The sequence below is a fragment of the Balaenoptera ricei genome, chromosome 2, assembly GCF_028023285.1.
Source record: "Balaenoptera ricei isolate mBalRic1 chromosome 2, mBalRic1.hap2, whole genome shotgun sequence".
Lineage (NCBI taxonomy): Eukaryota > Metazoa > Chordata > Mammalia > Artiodactyla > Balaenopteridae > Balaenoptera > Balaenoptera ricei.
In genome coordinates, this window is record NC_082640.1 from 58,206,705 (window position 1) to 58,226,233 (window position 19,529).

Below are 19,529 nucleotides of genomic sequence, written 5' to 3' on the forward strand. Positions count from 1 at the left end.
AGGTGGTGGCGTAGGATGATCCTGAACTCACCTCCTTCCACAGACACAGCAGATCCACAACTACATATGGGATAATCCCCTCATAAAGGAACCCGAAAGCTGGAGGAACAGAACCTCCACAACAAAGAGTAAAAGGACAACATTGAGACGGTGAGGAGAGGCAGAGAGATGTCTCACCAAGGAGGAAACCACACCCTGGCTGCGGTGATCCACAATCGGGAGGGATCACAAAGGCCCAGATCTTTTCTTTGAGGAGTGAGGGATTCAAGCTCCACACCAGGCACCTTGACCCTGCACAGGAGAGACAAGCCCCCAAAACACCTGATTTTAAAAGCCAAAAGAGAGTGCTCACTTCGGCAGCACATATACTAAAATTGGAACAATACAGAGAAGATTAGCAGGGCCCCTGCATGAGGATGATGCACAAATTCGTGAAGCATTCCATAGTTTTTGCACTTATTTACAAAACAGAAATATACTCACACACATAGAAAACAGTTTTATGGCTACCAAAAGGGGAGGGAGGGGATAAATTAGGAGTCTGGGATTAACATATACACACTATTATATATAAAACAGATAAACAAGAACCTACTGTATAGCACAGGCAACTATACTGAATATCTTGTAATAACCTATAATGGAAAAGAATCTGAAAAGGAAAAAAATATATATATATATATATTTTATATAACTGAATCACTTTGCTATACACCTGAAATTAACACAACATTGTAAATCAACTATACTTTAATAATTAAAAAAAAAGAAAAACCAAAAGGGAATACATCCAGGGCAACCACAGAACTGAGAGAAGAGAAAATTCTTTCTTAAAGGGCCCACATACAGACTCACTCAACCCAAAAGCCAGCATGAAAACATCAGATTGAAAAGCATATAGACTGTAGGTCAAGGGACCCACTTACTAACCTTGAAGCATCACCAGAGAGGCGGGAACCATTTCAGATGCTCCCTGGGGAATGCAAGATAGTGCCAGGAACCATTTTTGCCATTTCAGACTACCTTGCTAATACTGGTGCTGGTGGGCACCACTTTGAAATTCTCCCTCTAACTTGTTAGCACCAGTGAGTGTGCCCCACTGAGAGCCCCACCCACTCCTGCACATCAGCCCCACCTACCAGTCGGTGCAGCCATCACAGGTAGACCTCCAAGCCAGTCTGGGGGGCTGCCTCACTCACCAGCACACCACAGCAGCTGTAGCTATGTCCCTCAGACATCCTGGGGGGAAGCCCAGCCTACCAGTATGCCACAGAAGCAGCTGTGGCCCCACCATAGAGGAGGGTGCATGCAGCCCCAATAGGGGACAACCCTTGAATGCCTGGCTCTAGTGGCCAGGCAGAATTGCACCTCTGAGCCCCAAAAGACATTTCCTAAATAAGGTCACTCCTTCAAGACTGGGAAGGATAGCTGATTCACCTAATACATAGAAACAAAGAATTAAGAAAAATGAGGAGACAGAGGAATATGCTCCAATTGGAAGAACAAGTCAAAACCTCAGAAAAATAACTAAATGAAATGGAGATAAGCAATCTACCTGATAAAGAGTTAAAAGTAATGGTTATATAGACGCTCACCAAGCTCAGGAGACGAATGGATGGACACAGTGAGAACTTCAACAGAGATAGAAAATATACGAAAGTACCAAACAGAAGTTACAACTAAACTGAAAAATACACTAGAAGAGCTGAACAGCAGACTAGATGAGATAGAAGAACAAATCAACAAGCCGGAAGACAAAATGGAACTTATCCAGACAGGGCAGTAAAATGAAAAAGAACTTAAAAAGCGAAGATACCTAAAGGGACTTTTGGGACAACATTACATTTGCATTATAGGGGTTCCAGAAGAAGAGGAGAAAGAAAAAGGGTCAGAAAAATTATTTGAAGAAATAGTGGCTGAAAACTTCCCTAGTCTGGGGAAGGAAACAGACTTCCAGGTCCAGGAAGTGCAGCAAGTTCCAAATAAGATGAACCTACAGAGTCACACACCAAGACATATTATAATTAAAATAATAAAAGTTAAGGATAAAGAGAGACTCCTAAAAGCAGAAAGAGAAAAACAACTTGTTACATACAAGGTAAACCCCTCAGGCTATCAGTAAATTTCTCAGCAGAAACTGTACAGCACAGAAAGCAGTGGCATGACATATTCAAAGTGCTGAAAGGAAAAAAAACCAAAAAATTTCCAGCCAATAATTCTCTACCCAGCAAGGTTATCATTCAGAATTGAAGAAGAGATCAAGATATTCTAAGATAAGTAAAAGCTAAAGGAGCTCATCACCACTAAACTGACCCAATAAGAAATGTTAAACGGACTTCTTTAAGCTGAAAAGAAGGGGCACTAACTAATAATAAGAAAACATACAAAAGTAAAAATCTCACTGGAAAGGTGAATCATAAATATAGTAAATTAATCACATAAAACAAGCATGAAGGTTAAAAGACAAAAGAGATAAAATTAACTAAAATTACAATACTTAATTACTTAAGGGATGCATAAAATAAAGAGATAAAATGTGTCATCAAAAGTATAAAACATGGGGGGTATTAAAAAGATAAAGTTTTGGAATGTGTTCAAACCTAAGTTGCTACTAACTTAAAACAGGCTACTATTTACACAGGATGTGATATGTGAACCTCACAGTAGCCAAAAGGAAAAAAGTTATAGTAAATACACAAAAGAAAATAAGAAAGGAATCTAAACATAACACTAAAGAAAACCACAAAACACAAGGGAAGAGAAAAAGAGAAGAGGAATAGAACGGAGAGGAACTACAAAAATAGCTAGAAAACAATTAAGAAAATGGCAATACATACCTATCAATACTTACTTTAAATGTAAATGGACTAAATTTGCCAATCAGAACACACAGAGTAGATGAATGGACAAAAAACCCAAGACCCGTAAGTAGGTTGCCTACAAGAGACTCACTTCAGAAGAAAGGACACGCACAGACTAAAAGTGAAGAGATGGGAAAAGATATTCCATGCAAAGGGAAATGAAAAGAAAGCTGAAGTAGCCATACTCGTATCAGACAAAATAGAATTTAAAACTAACAGTGAAATAAAAGACAAAGACAGGCATCATATAATAATGGGGTCATTAGAAATTAATCACAAGAAAAAAATGGGGAAAAAACCCACAACATGTGGATATTAAATAACATGCTACTGAAAACCAATGGGTCATCAATGAAATCAAAGGAAAAATCAAAAATTACCTAGAGAGAAATGAAACAGAAATATGACATACCAAAATCTATGGGATACAGTAAAGTGGCTTTAAGAGAAAAGTTCTTATCAATACAGGCCTACCTCATAAAATAAGAAAAATCCCCCCCAAAAATGTAACTTTACACCTAAAGGAACTAGAAAAAGAAGAATAAACAAAGCCCAAAATTAGTAGAAGAAAGGAAACAATAAAACTTAGGGCAGAAATAAATGAAATAGAGACAAAAAGCTATAGAAAAGAGGAACAAATCTAAGAGCTGGTTCATTGAAAAGACAAAATTAACAAACCTTTAGCTAGACTAACCAGAAGAAAAAGAGAGGACTCAAATAAATAAAATCAGAAATGAAAGAGGAAAAGTTACACTAATACCACAGAAATACTAAGGATCATAAGAGATTATTACAAACAATTATTATTATTAGATTATTCCAAACAAATCCAATAAATTGGATAACCTAGAAGAAATGGATAAATTCCTAGAAACATACAAACTTCCAAGACTGAATCATGAAGAAATAGAAAATCTGAATAGACCAATCAATAGTAAAGAGACTAAAACAGTAATCAAAAATCTAACAAAAAACCCAGGACCCGATGGCTTCACTGGTGAATTGCATATAATATTTAAAGAAAATTTAATACCCATCTTTCTCAAACTCTTCCAAAAACTGAAGAGAAGGGAAACTTTCCAAATATATTTTACAAAGTCAGCATTACCGTGATACCAAAACCAGATAAGGGCATCACAGACTTAAATGTAACTCTTAAAACTATAAAACTCAGAAGGAAACAGGAGAAAATCTTCAGGACATAGGTGTAGGCTAAGATTTCTTAGACTTGACACCTAAACACAATCCATCAAGTAGATTTCATGTATATAAATTTTTTAAAAATTTGCTTGTGAAAAATCCAGTTAAGAATATGAAAAGATGTCATATAAAAAAATAAATAAAATAAAATTCAAAAACAAAAAGAATATGAAAAGACAAGCTATAGAAGGATAAAAAATATTTTCAACACATATCCGAAAAAAGACTCACAGTTAGAATATATAAAGAACTCTCAAAACTAATAGTAAAAAATAAATAATAACAAAACCCAGCAAAAATCAAATTAGAAAAAAGGCAAAAGAAATGATCAGATACTTGATTAAAGAGGATATGCATAACTAATAAATACATGGAAAAATGTTCAACATCATTAGCCCTTGTGGAAATGCAAAACCACAATGCGATATTACTACATACCTATCAGAATGACCAAAGTAATAAATAATGAAAACATCAAATCCTTGTGAAGAGGCAGTGTAACTTGAGTCACGTATTTCTGACGAGAACATAAATGGTACAGGTGCTCTGAAAAAGGGTATGACAGTTTTTTTAGAAAACTAAACATCTATGTATTATACAACCCAGCAATTATACTCTTGTGTAATTTATACCAGAAAAATAAAAACTTATGTTCACATAAAAACCTGTACATGAATGTTCATGGTAGATGTATTTATAATACCTAAAAACTGTAAACTCCCCAAATGTCCTTCAATCAATGAATATTTAAACAAATGTTGTACATCTATACCATGGAATGTTATTCAGCCACTCTCAAAACGTTACATACTGTATGGATCCATTTATATAATATTACTGAAATGCCATAATTCTAGAGATGGATATCCTATGAGTATGTGCCAGAGCTTAACTGTAGGAGGAGTTACACAAATCTTCACATGTGATAGAATTGCTTAGAATTATGCACATGTAAAATGGGTGAAACCTGAATAAACTCTGTGGATTGTACCAATGTCAATTTCTTGGTTATGACATTTTACTGGACTTATTTAAAATGTTACCACTAGGGAAGATTGGGAAGGGTAGGAAGATGTACCTCCCTGTACATTTTTTTCTGTTTTTTTGTGAATCTATAATTATTTCAAAATAAAAAGTAGAATTATTATTTTTTTAATATTCTTAATAAGCACTTTATTTTTTTTGAATTTTTGAATTTTATTTTATTTACTTTTTTATACAGCAGGTTCTTATTAGTCATCCATTTTAGAATTATTTTTTTTAAAAAATTAAGACACCAAATATCCAACAATGGTCAATTAAAATATATCATCTCAATGGAATCTTATGTTACCATTAAAATTATAATTAGAAAGTGCCCATAGAAACATAGAAAATGTTTATAATTAATGAAAAATGCAGTCATTATAACCACATCAAAATGTATTTAGCTGTTTAGGGAAGGGAGGATAGAAATGAAGCAATTTGACTTTGTAATGGCCAATGATACTGCTCTTTTGAAGCATGAAGACCTTTTTTTTTTTTTTTTTTGCTCTCAATCTCAAGTTGGCTTTCACAATAAATGAGGTAAAAGGGTCAACAAAGCCAAGATAAAAAGAATGTGACAATGTCCACTGGAAGGTCAGGAAGAACTGCCACCTTCAAACCCAGATGCCACCTGCCACAAGCTTTTAGAGGCACCCACTGGAAGTCTATAAAATGGAACCCATCCTATGTTCTGCTTACTGAGAACACCAAAGGAACTATGTTATAGCCATAATATATCCTGCCTGTAGATTACAAAATGCATAAGGAATCCTGTAATAATTCCCTAAAGCATTAATGCACCCTGGGAAAATGAGAATACCTAGGTAAGTACCAGGGAGAAGCACTCAGATGGTTAGAATCAAGTTCCCATTTGTTCTTTTGCCATAGGCCACCAACGTCGTGAGCATCCTTCATCATTCAGTTGGTCTCTCTCTCTGGACAGCAAGAGGGAGACAAGAATTTAATTAAGGTTATTGTATGGGCTGAAATTCATGACATCAACCCCCCCAAATTCCTCCTAGTTTCCACCTAATTAAAGATATGTAAGTTGGTATTTGTGCCCAGCAGGTCAGAGTCTTTCAAAGTTTGGTCCATGGACCACTCGTAGCAGATTCCTCAGCTGTACTCGACACCTGCTGTATCTCACCCTGAGGGAGGTAGAGATGAAGCCTCCATTGCTAACAAGTACTTGGGAGCTTCTTAGGCAGAGCAGAAGCCAGAAAATCAAATCAGAAAAGTCAAAATGAGTAGGAGGATTGAGAGTACCCACATGGGTTGCAAGGACTCAGAGGACCACACCAAAGAAACCTCTGAGCATCCTGGGAGTTTTTAAAGCCCATTGAATGTCTCCTCATGAACCCTCTGACCTGGTGCAGAAGGACTGCAGACATGGCTTACATGGGGGCAGAGAGGTTCTAGACCCTGGCCCCGGAACCTGGTCCCCCACAGCAATGGCGCTTCTGGTTGCACACTCTTTCAGATGCTTTGGTGGGTTTTTATCCTGGATAGGCAAAGGTGGATGAAACTGGTAGACTTACTAATGCAATTCACTACATATCCATGTTAGACAAGGAAGCAAAGACATAATCTTAACAGAGACAGAATAATTGCTAAATTCAGCTCTCACGGGCTGGTGCATTTGTCCCAGATTTATCCCTCAGTATTTCACGGTTATGCTCACATTGTAAATGAGATCCTGTTTTCCATTTTGCTTCCCTGTTAGTCACTGATGTGTAGCTCAGCTATTATCTCGTCTTCCTTGCTCAACTCTATTTAGCTCCAAGTTTGTCAGCAGATTCTATTTTTAAGTCAATAATCACCTAGAATTAACAGCAGTGTTGTGTCTTCCTGCTATATTTAGATCTCTTATTTTTAATTTTTTCTTGTCGTGCTCTGGCTACACCCTTCAGCAGACTGCTGACAGGAGGGATATCTGGCATCTTTGCCTTATGTCTGACTTGGATGTGGATCTAACTTCTCAACTATTAGTTTATGTTTACTGCAGTTTTCTTGTGGATTGTATTTATCCAATTATGAAAGTTTTCTTCTAGTCTTGGTTTATAATGTGTTACATCAAGAATTAGAGCTGAATTTAATATTTTCTCGGTCTCTGTTCGTTTGTTTCCTTCTTTAACATGGATACAAATTAACGTGAATTGCATTAGTAAATGTACCAAGTTAATCCATCCTTGCCTACCTGGGATAAAAATTATTTGGTATTTTTCACTTAGTGCGCTGCTGGAATTCATTTGTCAGTATTCTTTTAGGGTATCTGCATTCATATTTACATGTAAGATTTGCCAATACTCTTCTATTCAGACATCTTTGTCATGTTTAATATGTGTTAGCTTTATAAATTTTCTATCTTTTATCATGTTCTAGAACAATTTATATAATGTATATTTATTCTTTGAAGATGTAAAATTCAAATGTAAAAATGTAACTTTTAAATGTATATATTTGCCTACTTTTTCCATTTTTATGTATTTTTAAGTCTATTCTGATTTTCTACCTTTTAGGTATATTTAGTAATATTTATTTCCCTCAAAAAGCACCCATTTCAACCAGATGTTCAATTTATACATATGTTCTTTCATTCATTCACTTTTTTGACATTTTCAAAGAACAAGATTTTAGTTTTGAATTTTCTTTTTTTTAAATGTGTGTTTGTTTTATGCCTTTTAAAAACCATTTCTGTTACGTCTTTACTAATTCCTCCTAGTTTCTTCCAGTTTATTCTGATATGCATTTGCTAACTTTTTGAGGTATAGGATTAATTAATCAAATTTCAAACTTCCTTGTTTTCTTATCTTTAGACATGACTTTGACATCTGTCCCTGGTCTTGATATGTTCATACTCATTGTTATTCATTCTTTAAAAGACACTTCTTATAAGTTCCTATAGCCAAGATTAATTTAAGAGTGTTTTTTAAAAATAAAGTGGACGTTATACATACATATATACATATTACTGTATTACTATCCCTTTGTTGATAAATTCCACTTATAGAGCTTTGTGATGAGAGAACAGAAGCCATGTGATATCTACATTTTGGAATACACTAGATATTATTATTTGCCTTAAGTATTGAGGTGCTCCTGTGTTGGGTGCATAACTGTTTAAGAGAATTCAGCACCACCAAACCAGCTTTACAACAAATGCTAAAGGAACTTCTCTAGGCAAGATACACAAGAGAAGGAAAAGACCTACAATAACAAACCCAAAACAATTAAGAAAATGCTAATAGGAACATACATATTGATAATTACCTTAAATGTAAATGGACTAAATGCTCCAACCAAAAGATATAGACTGGCTGAATGTATATAAAAACAGGAACCGTATATATGCTGTCTACAAGAGACCCACTTCAGACCCAGGGACACAGAGAGACTTAAAGTGAGGAGATGGAAAAACATATTCCATGCAAATGGAAATCAAAACAAAGCTGGAGTACCACTTCACCTACCAGACAAAATAAACTTTAAAATAAAGACGATTACAAGAGACAAAGAAGGACACTACATAATGATCAAGGGATCAATCCAAGAAGAAGATATAACAATTGTCAATATTTATGCACCCAACATAGGAGCACCTCAATACATAAGGCAAATGCTAACAGCCATAAAAGGGGAAATCGACAATAACACAATAATAGTAGGGGACTTTACAACCCCACTTTCCCCAATGAACAGATCAACTAAAAGAAAGATAAATAAGGAAACACACACAAGCTTTAAACGATACATTAAACAAGATGAACTTAATTGATATTTATAGGATATTCCATCCCAAAAAAACAGAATACACTTTCTTCTCAAGTGCTCATGGAACATTCTCCAGAATAGATCATACCTTGGGTCACAAATCAAGCCTTAGTAAATTTAAAAAAAATGAAATCGTATCAAGTCTCTTTTCCAACCACAACGCTGTGAGACTAGATATCAATTACAGGAAAAAAACTGTAAAAAATACAAACACATGGAGGTTAAACAATTCGCTACTTAATAAGCAAGAGATCACTGAAGAAATCAAAAAGGAAATCAAATAATACCTAGAAACAAATGACAACAAAAACACGATGGCCCAAAACCTATGTGATGCAGCACAAGCAGTTCTAAGAGAGAAGTTTACAGCAATATAATCCTACCTCAAGAAACAAGAAATATCTCAAATAAACAACCTAATCTTACACCTAAAGCACTTAAGAGAGAGAAGAACAAAAAAACCCAAAGTTAGCAGACGGAAAGAAATCATAAAGATCAGATCAGAAATAAATTGAAAAGAAATGAAGAAAATGATACCAAAGATCAATAAAACTAAAAGCTGGTTCTCTGAGAAGATAAACAAAATTGATAAACCATTAGCCAGACTCATCAAGGAAAAAAGGGAGAAGACTCAAATCAATAGAATTAGAAATGAAAAAGGAGAAGTAACCACTGACACTGCAGAAATACAAAGGATCATGAGAGATTACTACAAGCAACTATATGCCAATAAAATGGACAACCTGGAAGAAAAGGACAAATTGTTAGAAAAGCACAACCTTCCGAGACTGAACTAGGAAGAAATAGAAAATATGAACAGACCAATCACAAGCACTGAAATTGAAACTGTGATTAAAAATCTTCAAACAAACAAAAGCCCAGGACCAGATGGATTCACAGGCAAATTCTGTCAAACATTTACAGAAGAGCTAACATCTATCCTTATCAAACTCTTCCAAAATATAGTAGAGGGAGGAACACTCCCAAACTCATGCTATGAGGCCACCATCACCCTGATACCAAAACCAAAGATGTCACAAAAAAAGGAAACTACAGGCCAATATCACTGATAAACATAGATGCAAAAATCCTCAACAAAATACTAGCAAACAGATTCCAGCAGCACATTAAAAGGATCATACACCATGATCAAGTGGGGTTTATCCCAGGAATGCAAGGATTCTTCAATATATGTAAATCAATCAATGTGATATACCATAATAACAAATTGAAGGAGAAAAACCATATGATCATCTCAATAGATGCAGAAAAAGCTTTCAACAAAGTTCAACACCTATTTATGATAAAAACTCTCCAGAAAGTAGGCACACAGGGAAGTTAACTCAACGTAATAAAGGCCATATATGACAAACCCACAGCCAACATCGTTCTCAATGGTGAAAAACTGAAACCATTTCCACTAAGATCAGGAACAAGACAAGGTTGCCCACTCTCACTGCTATAATTCAACATAGTTTTGGAAGTTTTAGCCACAGCAATCAGAGGTGAAAAAGAAATAGAAGGAATCCAAATTGGAAAAAAGAAGTAAAACTGTCACTATTTGCAGATGACATGATACTATACATAGAGAATCCTAAAGATGGCACCAGAAAACTACTAGAGCTAATCAATGAATTTGGTAAAGTAGCAGGATACAAAATTAATGCATGGAAATCTCTTGCATTCCTGTACACTAATGATGAAAAATCTGAAAGAGAAATTAAGGAAACACTCCCATTTCCCACTGCAACAAAAGGAATAAAATACCTAGGAATAAACCTACCTAAGGAGACAAAAGACCTGTATGCAGAAAACTATAAGATACTGATGAAAGAAATTAAAGATGATACAAACAGATGGAGAGATATACCATGTTCTTGGATTGGAAGAATCAACATTGTGAAAATGACTATACTACCCAAAGCAATCTGCAGATTCAATGCAATCCCTATCAAACTACCAATGGCATTTTTCACAGAACTAGAACAAAAATTTTCACAATTTGTATGGAAACACAAAAGGCCCCGAATAGCCAACGCAATCTTGAGAAAGAAAAATGGAGCTGGACGAATCAGGCTCCTGGACTTCATACTATACTGCAAAGCTACAGTAATCAAGACAGTATGGTACTGGCACAAAAACAGAAATATAGGTCAATGGAACAGGACAGAAAGCCCAGAAATAAACCCACGCACATATGCTCACCTTATCTTCGATAAAGGAGACAAGAATATACAACAGAGAAAAGACAGCCCCTTCAATAAGTGGTGCTGGGAAAGCTGGACAGCTACATGTAAAAGAATGAAATTAGAACACTCCCTAACACCATACACAAAAATAAACTCAAAATGGATTAAAGACCTAAATGTAAGGCCAGATACTATCAAACTCTTAGAGGAAAACATAGGCAGAACACTCTATGATATAAATCACAGCAAGATCCTTTTTGACCCACCTCCTAGAGAAATGGAAATAAAACCAAAAATAAAACTAATGGAACCTAATGAAACTTAAAAGCTTTTGCAGAGCAAAGGAAACCATAAACAAGACGAAAAGACAACCCTCAGGATGGGAGAAAATATTTGCAAACGAAGCAACTGACAAAGGATTAATCTCCAAAATATACAAACAGCTCATGCAGCTCAATATCAAAAAAACAAACAACCCAATCCAGAAATGGGCAGACGACCTAAATAGACATTTCTCCAAAGAAGATATACAGATTGCCAACAAACACATGAAAGGATGCTCAACATCACTAATCATTAGAGAAATGCAAATCAAAACTACAATGAGGTATCACCTCACACCGGTCAGAATGGCCATCATCAAAAAATCTACAAACAATAAATGCTGGAGAGGGTGTGGAGAAAAGGGAACCCTCTTGCACTGTTGGTGGGAATGTAAATTGATACAGCCACTATGGAGAACAGTATGGAATTTCCTTAAAAAACTAAATATAGAACTACCATATGACCCAGAAATCCCACTACTGGGCATATACTCTGAAAAAAACAAAATTCATAAAGAGACATATACCACAATGTTCATTGTAGCACTATTTACAATAGCCAGGACATGGAAGCAACCTAAGTGTCCACTGACAGATGAATGGATAAAGAAGGTGTGGCACAGATATACAACAGAATATTATTCAGCCATAAAAAGAAACGAAATTGAGTTATTTTGTAGTGAGGTGGATGGATCTAGAGTCTGTCATATGAGTGAAGTAATTCAGAAAGAGAAAAACAGATACTGTATGCTAACACATATATATGGAATCTAAAAAAAGAAAAAATGGTTATGAAGAACCTAGGGGCAGGATAGGAATAAAGACACAGAGGTAGAGAATGGACTTGAGGACACGGGCAGGGGGAAGGGTAAGCTGGGACGAGGTGAGAGAGTGGCATGGACATATATACACTACCAAACGTAAAATCGATAGCTAGTGGGAAGCAACCACACAGTACAGGGAGATCAGCTCGGTGCTTTGTGACCACCTAGAAGGCTGGGATAGGGAGGGTGGGAGGGAGACGCAAGAGGGCGGGGATATGGGATATATGTATACGTATAGCTGATTCACCTTGTTATACAGCAGCAACTAACACAACAATGTAAAGCAATTATACTCCAATAAAGATGTTAAAAAATAATAATAATTTCCCTCTAATATTTGAGTAAGACCTTATTAACTAAGGCAAATTTGTTTCTTGTTACTGTAATTTTTCACTTTGAGGGTTTCTAAAGGTTTTCCCTATATTTTGAAAATTTTAATATTTCTGCATGATATTCAAAATATATGTCTCTTTTTGTTTCTCTCCTTAGCACTAAGTAGTTAACTGATACTGAATAGATGAATACAACTATCCCATTTCAATTCAGTAGGAAAAATATAGAATGTTTAGTACATCATGTTAGAACCATTTTCTACACTTTAAAGTACAGTTAGACCCTTACCTTACACCATTAAAAAAAATTTAAGTGAAAAAAAACCCCACAAAATGAAAAGCAAAAAGCATTAGAAAAGCAAAAAGCATGAGAAAAAACTAGAATAGAATGCATGTGTGATCTTCTGGTATGGAACTCAAAGCCACAGTGATACATAATGAGAGTAACAAAAAGATCTGATTAAGAAGGTATAGTTTATCTTCAATAAAAGACCATAAATTATGCTAAAAGATAACTTGAGTAGTTTAAATTGGATAATCCTTCATGATAGATTGATAGGGGAAGTGAAGGAGAAAAGAGAATGATAAACTCTAGATATTTGCATTTTATGACCCATACCCCTCACCCCTGCCCCAAACAACCAGAGTTCACTTATTTTTTATTTATTGCTGTTGGGAATGGATCTCTTAATCCAGAGCTGTGAGCGCCAAGCACTAAGGCCTCCAGCGATTCCCTACTGCACCAGGGTCACAGCCCCCAACACCGCATCCACTCACTCTAATTTGATGCCTTCCATGTGCTGTTTGCCACATTCACCTTTAGGAATCAAAGATGTGAATAGAACGTGGTCCCTTTGACGGAGCTTGCTGGCCAGAGGGTAGGAACCTGAGTGTTAAACTGGATTTGCACGTGATGTAATGCTGAGAAACACCAAGTCCTCTGAGGCCCACAGCATCACAGAGGCAACAACTGCACTGGACATCAAGGTCAGAGTCCTAGAGGAGAAGCCCAGCTGGACTGGTCTGAATGCCTTACTGTACTTCATCCTGGCCTATTATCCTGTTCTTTACCCCCTCCCTTGAATTAAATAAAAGCAATGTTTTGGGGGTCCTGTAACATTTGTTCCCCTCCAAGACTGTCACCCACGGTCCCCCCCTAAGAGCTCCGTGCCATGGCCTCACCTAGTGTTTCCCCCTGAGGTGCCCTATCCTGTTGGCTTCCAGGTCTTCATTTAACTGTTGTCTCCCTGTAGCCACTTGTCCTAAGTGAGAGGACAACATACATTATTATCTAAGCTGGGCCACTCTTAGAAGTGAAAGAGGCACAGTTAACAGCTGCACCAGGACTGCCCCTGGCAGACAGGTCCAGTCTGGCCCCCTTCCCAGAACAACTTCTCCCCCCGCCACTGGATGAGGGTCTCTCTCCTCCAGATCCTGCCCGACCCCTGACTCACATCATCTGCTCTGTAAGATGATCTTCTGAGCCCCTTACACCCATGACAAGATTGTCAAGTGTTGGGAAAAGTCAAAGGTTTGGGAGTCAAGGCCTTGGTCCTGTGTCTCAGCAACAGTTTCCTTAATTGCGAGTGAGGGAGAGTAATTCCACAAGGCTTCACTGCAATCAGGAATCAGATCAGATCAGCCCACCAGGATGAAGTGATACGTAACTGATTACAAACGCCTCAAGGGCAGTGAAGGTGCGTCCTCAGAAGATTCTCCGGAGCTGCACAGAGAGCATCGGCTACACACCGGCCCAGAGACCCTGTCCCACAGTCCAGTTCCTCCAGATTTTGATGCATGCCATAGGCACACTCAGCTTGACCCAGCCCCTGCACAGCTGAAGTCCCGGGGGCTTCGGGGCGAGGACCAGCACCCCGCCCCCATGTCTTGTCCCTGTCAGTCACAACTTTCTATGCTCTCCTTCCTCTGTACAGATGGCCCACAGCCTGGGTAGGCAGTGGAGATCCCACAGGGACCCCACAGCAGGCTGAGGAGGGGGCAGCGTGAGGGCTGACCTTGGCCTCTCCCTTCCCTCAGGAGGCTCCTGAGGATGACTGAACTCCCCATTGAATTCCTGTCTCACGTATTTACTACACAGACCCTTACAGCTGAGTCGGTTCCATGTCTGACATCACGAAGATCAATAAGCTCGTCTCCCAAAGCCAGGCTCTTGGGCTGGATGGGTCTTGCAGCCCTCAGGGTGTAGGGGGTGGGGGACTCGGTGGGCTGGCCTGGCGCCACAGGTAGGAAGACAGTCTTCAGCCCTGGATACAAAGCTATCCCTAGAAAACTCTGCTGGCTGCAGCGCCCGGCTCTCTGTTTGAAATTCTGCTCCAACTCCCGCCCAGCAGTTTGCATTTTGTCATTCCACGCTGGCTGGCAAGGGATTTGGTCAAGGAAAATTCGGTTGTCAGATGCTGAGGAAAGATCAGCAAGAAGCGATGTATGAAAATCCCCCAGCGGCTCTGAAATTGGGAGGAGACAGGCTCACTCCTTCCAGAGCGCAAGAAAAAAAGGCTGAGACAGAGTGGCCAGAGAAGGTCTGAACATGGAGTTGATTCTTAGGGAGCGAGAGGAGTGATTGCACTTCGTCTAACTTGTAGAAAAATAAAACACAAGAGCTCTAAAAACACAGCTAGAGGCAAGTACATCACACTCCAGAGTCAAGCATGCCCTGCTGGGTAACCTCGGGCAAGTGGCTGAACTTCTCCAGGCACCAGTTTCCTGCCCTGAGAAATGTGGATGCTAACACAGACTTTGGAGCCACCCAGCCTTTTGCAGAAAGAGTGGAGCAAAGCAGGGGCACTAAAGGTCGGCTAGTGACAGTCCATGCTGTGCGGAAAGGCTGGGCTCCAAGTCAGTATGAGGCAGCCGGGTCTCTGGGATCCCAGCAGCTGAATGAGGACGCACGTCCACATGCCCTTTGTCCCCTGATTTTACCAAGATGCTGGAGGAAATGACAGAGGTAAAACACATCCACTGCCGTAAGCTGGGAGGAGTGTACAGCAGAGAAGAACAGATAATAACTTCCAGACAAATAACCATGGGATGGGAATCAGCTGCTAGCAAGTCAAAAGGAGAATATGAATTAGGATTTTGACAGTTATTCAGAGCAAAAAAGGAAATGCAATTCTACTAAGAGGCTCAGAGGCTCTCCTGTCTCATGCAAAGTAAAAGCCAAGACCTGGGAGACTTGGGCGGCACCCCCAGTGTCTCTGAGCCTCTCCCCTGCCACTCCTGCCACTCTGGCCCCTTCTGCTCCGAGGACAGATCTAGATGACAAGTTCCCGCCTCAGGGTGATCAAAAAAAGATACATTTTGAAAAGATAAAATCATGATACTTATACAAATATAAAATTAACATGTGTCAAAGATTTATTTTTTAAGTCATTAGTTAATGAGGGAAACAGCAAGGCATCAAAGACCAATTCTGAGGAGCATCCAAAAAGCAGACATGGACACTGGTGACCAGGAATGCTGAGCCCGTCTATTCACAGAAGAGTCCACCAGAGAGAATCCATTTGCTTCTCTACGGGCTGGAATCATCTCCACCACTACCGGTTCTAGAACTTACAAAGGTGAAAGGTAGTTCAAAGACCATGGCCTACTGAGTCTACTAGAGCATCTGATAACTAGAGGGTGCAGGTGACCTCACACGGAGATGTCATAGACTCCCACTCATCTTTCCTTCACCATTTTATTTATTTTATGATGATGATGCTTTGCATTTCAAAGCCTTTCACAACCTTTCCTGGCAGGCCTGTGCACCTGTTCTTTCTGCCAAGAGCATTTGCCTCCCTGATGCTCTGACTTCTTCCACAGCCTCCCTCTAGCCATTCTGCTGGTCTCACACCCCACCTCTGGCTCCAGCACATGTGAGGCTCTCCCCCCAATTCTCAAAGCCCCAAAAACCTGATGCATGCTCTCCCCTCCCTCTCTCCCTTCCCCTACAGGGCTGTCCATCTTGATCGCTGAGATGTCCTCAGATCCTAGAACAGTGTGTGATAACAGCACGTAAGCCTTCATTAAATACTGGTTGAGTGAAGAGACAAACGAAAAACAAACATCCACAGTGGCAGGGGTGAGAAGGGGGAGGTTTGGATGGACAAAGTTGGCAGGTTCCACTCACTTCCTAAAAACTGCTCCGCCCTCTTCTCACCTCACCTTATCTACAAACAGCCTCCCTCCAGATTAGGTCAGAAGATTTGATAATGCAGATGCTATCACAGCACGCCCTAAAGCCTCCTTCTCTAAGATCCAAAGCTGAAAATTACCTTTGCTCAACTGGAGTTCCCTGCCGTAACAAGAGCTGCCACTGACGTCCTTTCAGTGATGCGTCCTGCCCTGACCCCCACCCCCAGACCAGCCACGGCTGTGCGATGGGCCTGGGAGCATCAACCTGGGAACCTCCTTGTGGCGCCAGTAGCAGCGACAGCACTGAGTCTAAGAGATTCACTCCTTAAGATCCCATCCCACACGTGGACCATTGTGATACCATGACAACACATGCTGCCCAGGGGAGCAACTGCCACTCACAAGGATGCAGGTCCCAGTTGGTCTCTGTTACCTTTGCCACCTGCCTGCCTCCTCCACTTTGCCTGAGTCCCAAGATGCTTTCCCATCACTCACGTCACTGCTGCCCTGCCCCCAGGAGCTGGGACTGGACCTCCAATCAGGCCAAGGTGAAAACGACTGGTACTTCAGTGGGCCACTCACCTGCACTGAGCTGACCATGCTGACAGCTGTCCTGTCCGTGCCTGAGGCCCTGACAGCTGTGCATGCCAAGAATCGGCAGCCCTGACCGAGGCTCTGGTTTGTGCATGGGACAGGCAAACAGAATGATACCCCTGGAAGCAGCTGTCAATCTACGACAGAAGGCGGTTGGCAGATAAACACCCCGGACGTCCCCGGTGGGAATGGGCCCTGTTGCCCACAGCAGTAGCTTTTTGACACATCCTATATTGGTTTCCCTCCCTCCCTGGTCTCACGTCCTCTCTCAGACAATGTGCACTTGAATCCTTGTCTTGATTTCTAAGGGAATTTAAGACACTTGGAAAGAGAATAAATTCTATTTCACTGGTGACTCACTGATCAGCACAATTACAAGCCCTCTCGGGCTGGATCACACTGCACGCACTGCCCTCTCCCCAGGGTCTGCCATCAGCCACAGGGTCAGGGAAACATGTGACAGAAAGAGGGCTGGAGCCAGAGGCCTGCAGCCTCAGAGCCAGACAGGAGCCTGCAGATGTGCAAATGTGGTTTTGCACAGCCTGTGAGAAAGAGATGGTGGACACCCCACTCTGTCCTAAAAATACAGAGCCAACAAAAACATCAGCAAATTACATTCATCAACAAAGATTCCATTATTGTCATGGGATTTTCTGAAGAAACAGCTCAAGAACTGAGAAGCCTGGAGAGGCTGAGGCAGCCGCCCGTGGTTGCACAGTGCAGGGGTGGCTAAGACGTTGCTGGAGCTCAGGCTTTCCTCTGAAAAGCGACGCTGATACCAGCCAGGCCTTTCATTCCGCCCACAGGCATTGTAGCTTTTCCCTGGTCAGTCTCTTGCATGACTCATTCTGAGGGAAGCCATCCACCACACATGCAATCCATAAAGAAGCCCATGTGCATAAGAATTAAGGCTCCCAACTGAGGGCCAAAATCAATTTGCCAGCCATCTGGTTTGTCAGGCTGCTGCCCCAGACAGCACTGGGCTGAAACTTCACGACACCTGAAGTCAGAGCACCGGGCTGGACCCCTCCCCAAATCCCTGACCCACAGTGATGGGGAGAAGTCACAAGGATTCTTATTTTAAATTTTGGAGTGATTTGTTCTGCAAAGACAGGAACTGCAATAAATATTTGTCCCAGTTAGGATTGGTTGGGGTTCCTTTACCTGATGATTCGTATTTTTTATAATTTCTGGAAAATTCCCAGCCATTATTTCTTTAAACACTGCTTTTCCCTCTTTTTCTCTATTAGTTCTATCTTGGACTCCAATTAAACATTTTAAGGACATCTCACTCTATTCTCCAAGTCGTGACATTTCTCTTATTTTTCATCTTTTTGCATCCCTTTGCTACTTGCTGTGTAAATGACTTAAATGTGTCTTTCAGTTCACTGATCTTCTCTTTATTTGTGAACCATCTGCTATTTAACCTATTACACATTTCAAATTGATCTATAATTTACAAGAAGAAAGCACAGATTTTTGGTGTGTGGTTCATTGAATTTTTTTTTTTTTTTTTTTTTGGCTGTGTTGGGTCTCCGTTGCTGCGCGGGCTTTCTCTACTCTTTATTGCTGTGCGCGGGCTTCTCATTGCGGTGGCTTCTCTTGTTGCAGAGCATGGGCTCTAGGCACGCAGGCTTCAGTAGTTGTGGCTCGCAGGCTCTAGAGCGCAGGCTCAGTAGTTGTGGCACACGGGCTTAGGTGCTCTGCAGCATGTGGGATCTTCCTGGCCCAGGGATCAAATCCGTGTCCCCTGCACTGGCAGGCGGATTCTTAAGCACTGTGCTGCCGGGGAGGTCCTGGTTCATTGAATTTTGATGCAGATTACATTCATGTGACCATAATCACCATGAAGTCAAGATACAGACACTCCCATTACCTCAGAAAGTTCCCTCATGCTCCTTTCCAGTCAAATGCCCCTCCCAGAGGCAACCATTTTATTGATTTCTATCCCCTATTCTAGAACATCAACAAATGTAATCATACAGAAGATAAAAAACCAAAAAAGGGGAGGAAATCGTTAACAAGCCATCCACAATTGCTACTCACTTTGAGCAAGATTGTGTTCAGACAAATCCTTGAACTGCAAGCTTAAAGTAAAGCAGAACAAAGTAACCAAGAAACCGCTGGGCTCAGCATCTAGCAGGGATGGTTTTATCAGTGCCCGTCCTCTCCTCAGAGCCACCCAGCCAGCTGGCCTGCAATGGTAACTTGTTCATCATCCCTCAGGGCACTAAAGCAGTGCATCCTAGAAATGATGCAGAGACGGCTGTTTTGC

General features: G+C 40.1%; 1 protein-coding gene and 1 non-coding gene across 2 annotated transcripts in view; one reads left to right on the forward strand and one right to left on the reverse strand.

Annotated features, from left to right (window-relative positions):
• The window catches only part of CHRNA7 (cholinergic receptor nicotinic alpha 7 subunit), a 126,094-nt gene that overhangs the window by 34,237 nt on the left and 72,328 nt on the right, over positions 1 to 19,529 (reverse strand). The gene's annotated exons all lie outside the window — the stretch shown is intronic.
• Positions 345 to 451, forward strand: LOC132360900 (U6 spliceosomal RNA). Its single transcript, XR_009501219.1, has one exon. It is a non-coding gene; the product is annotated as a U6 spliceosomal RNA (small nuclear RNA).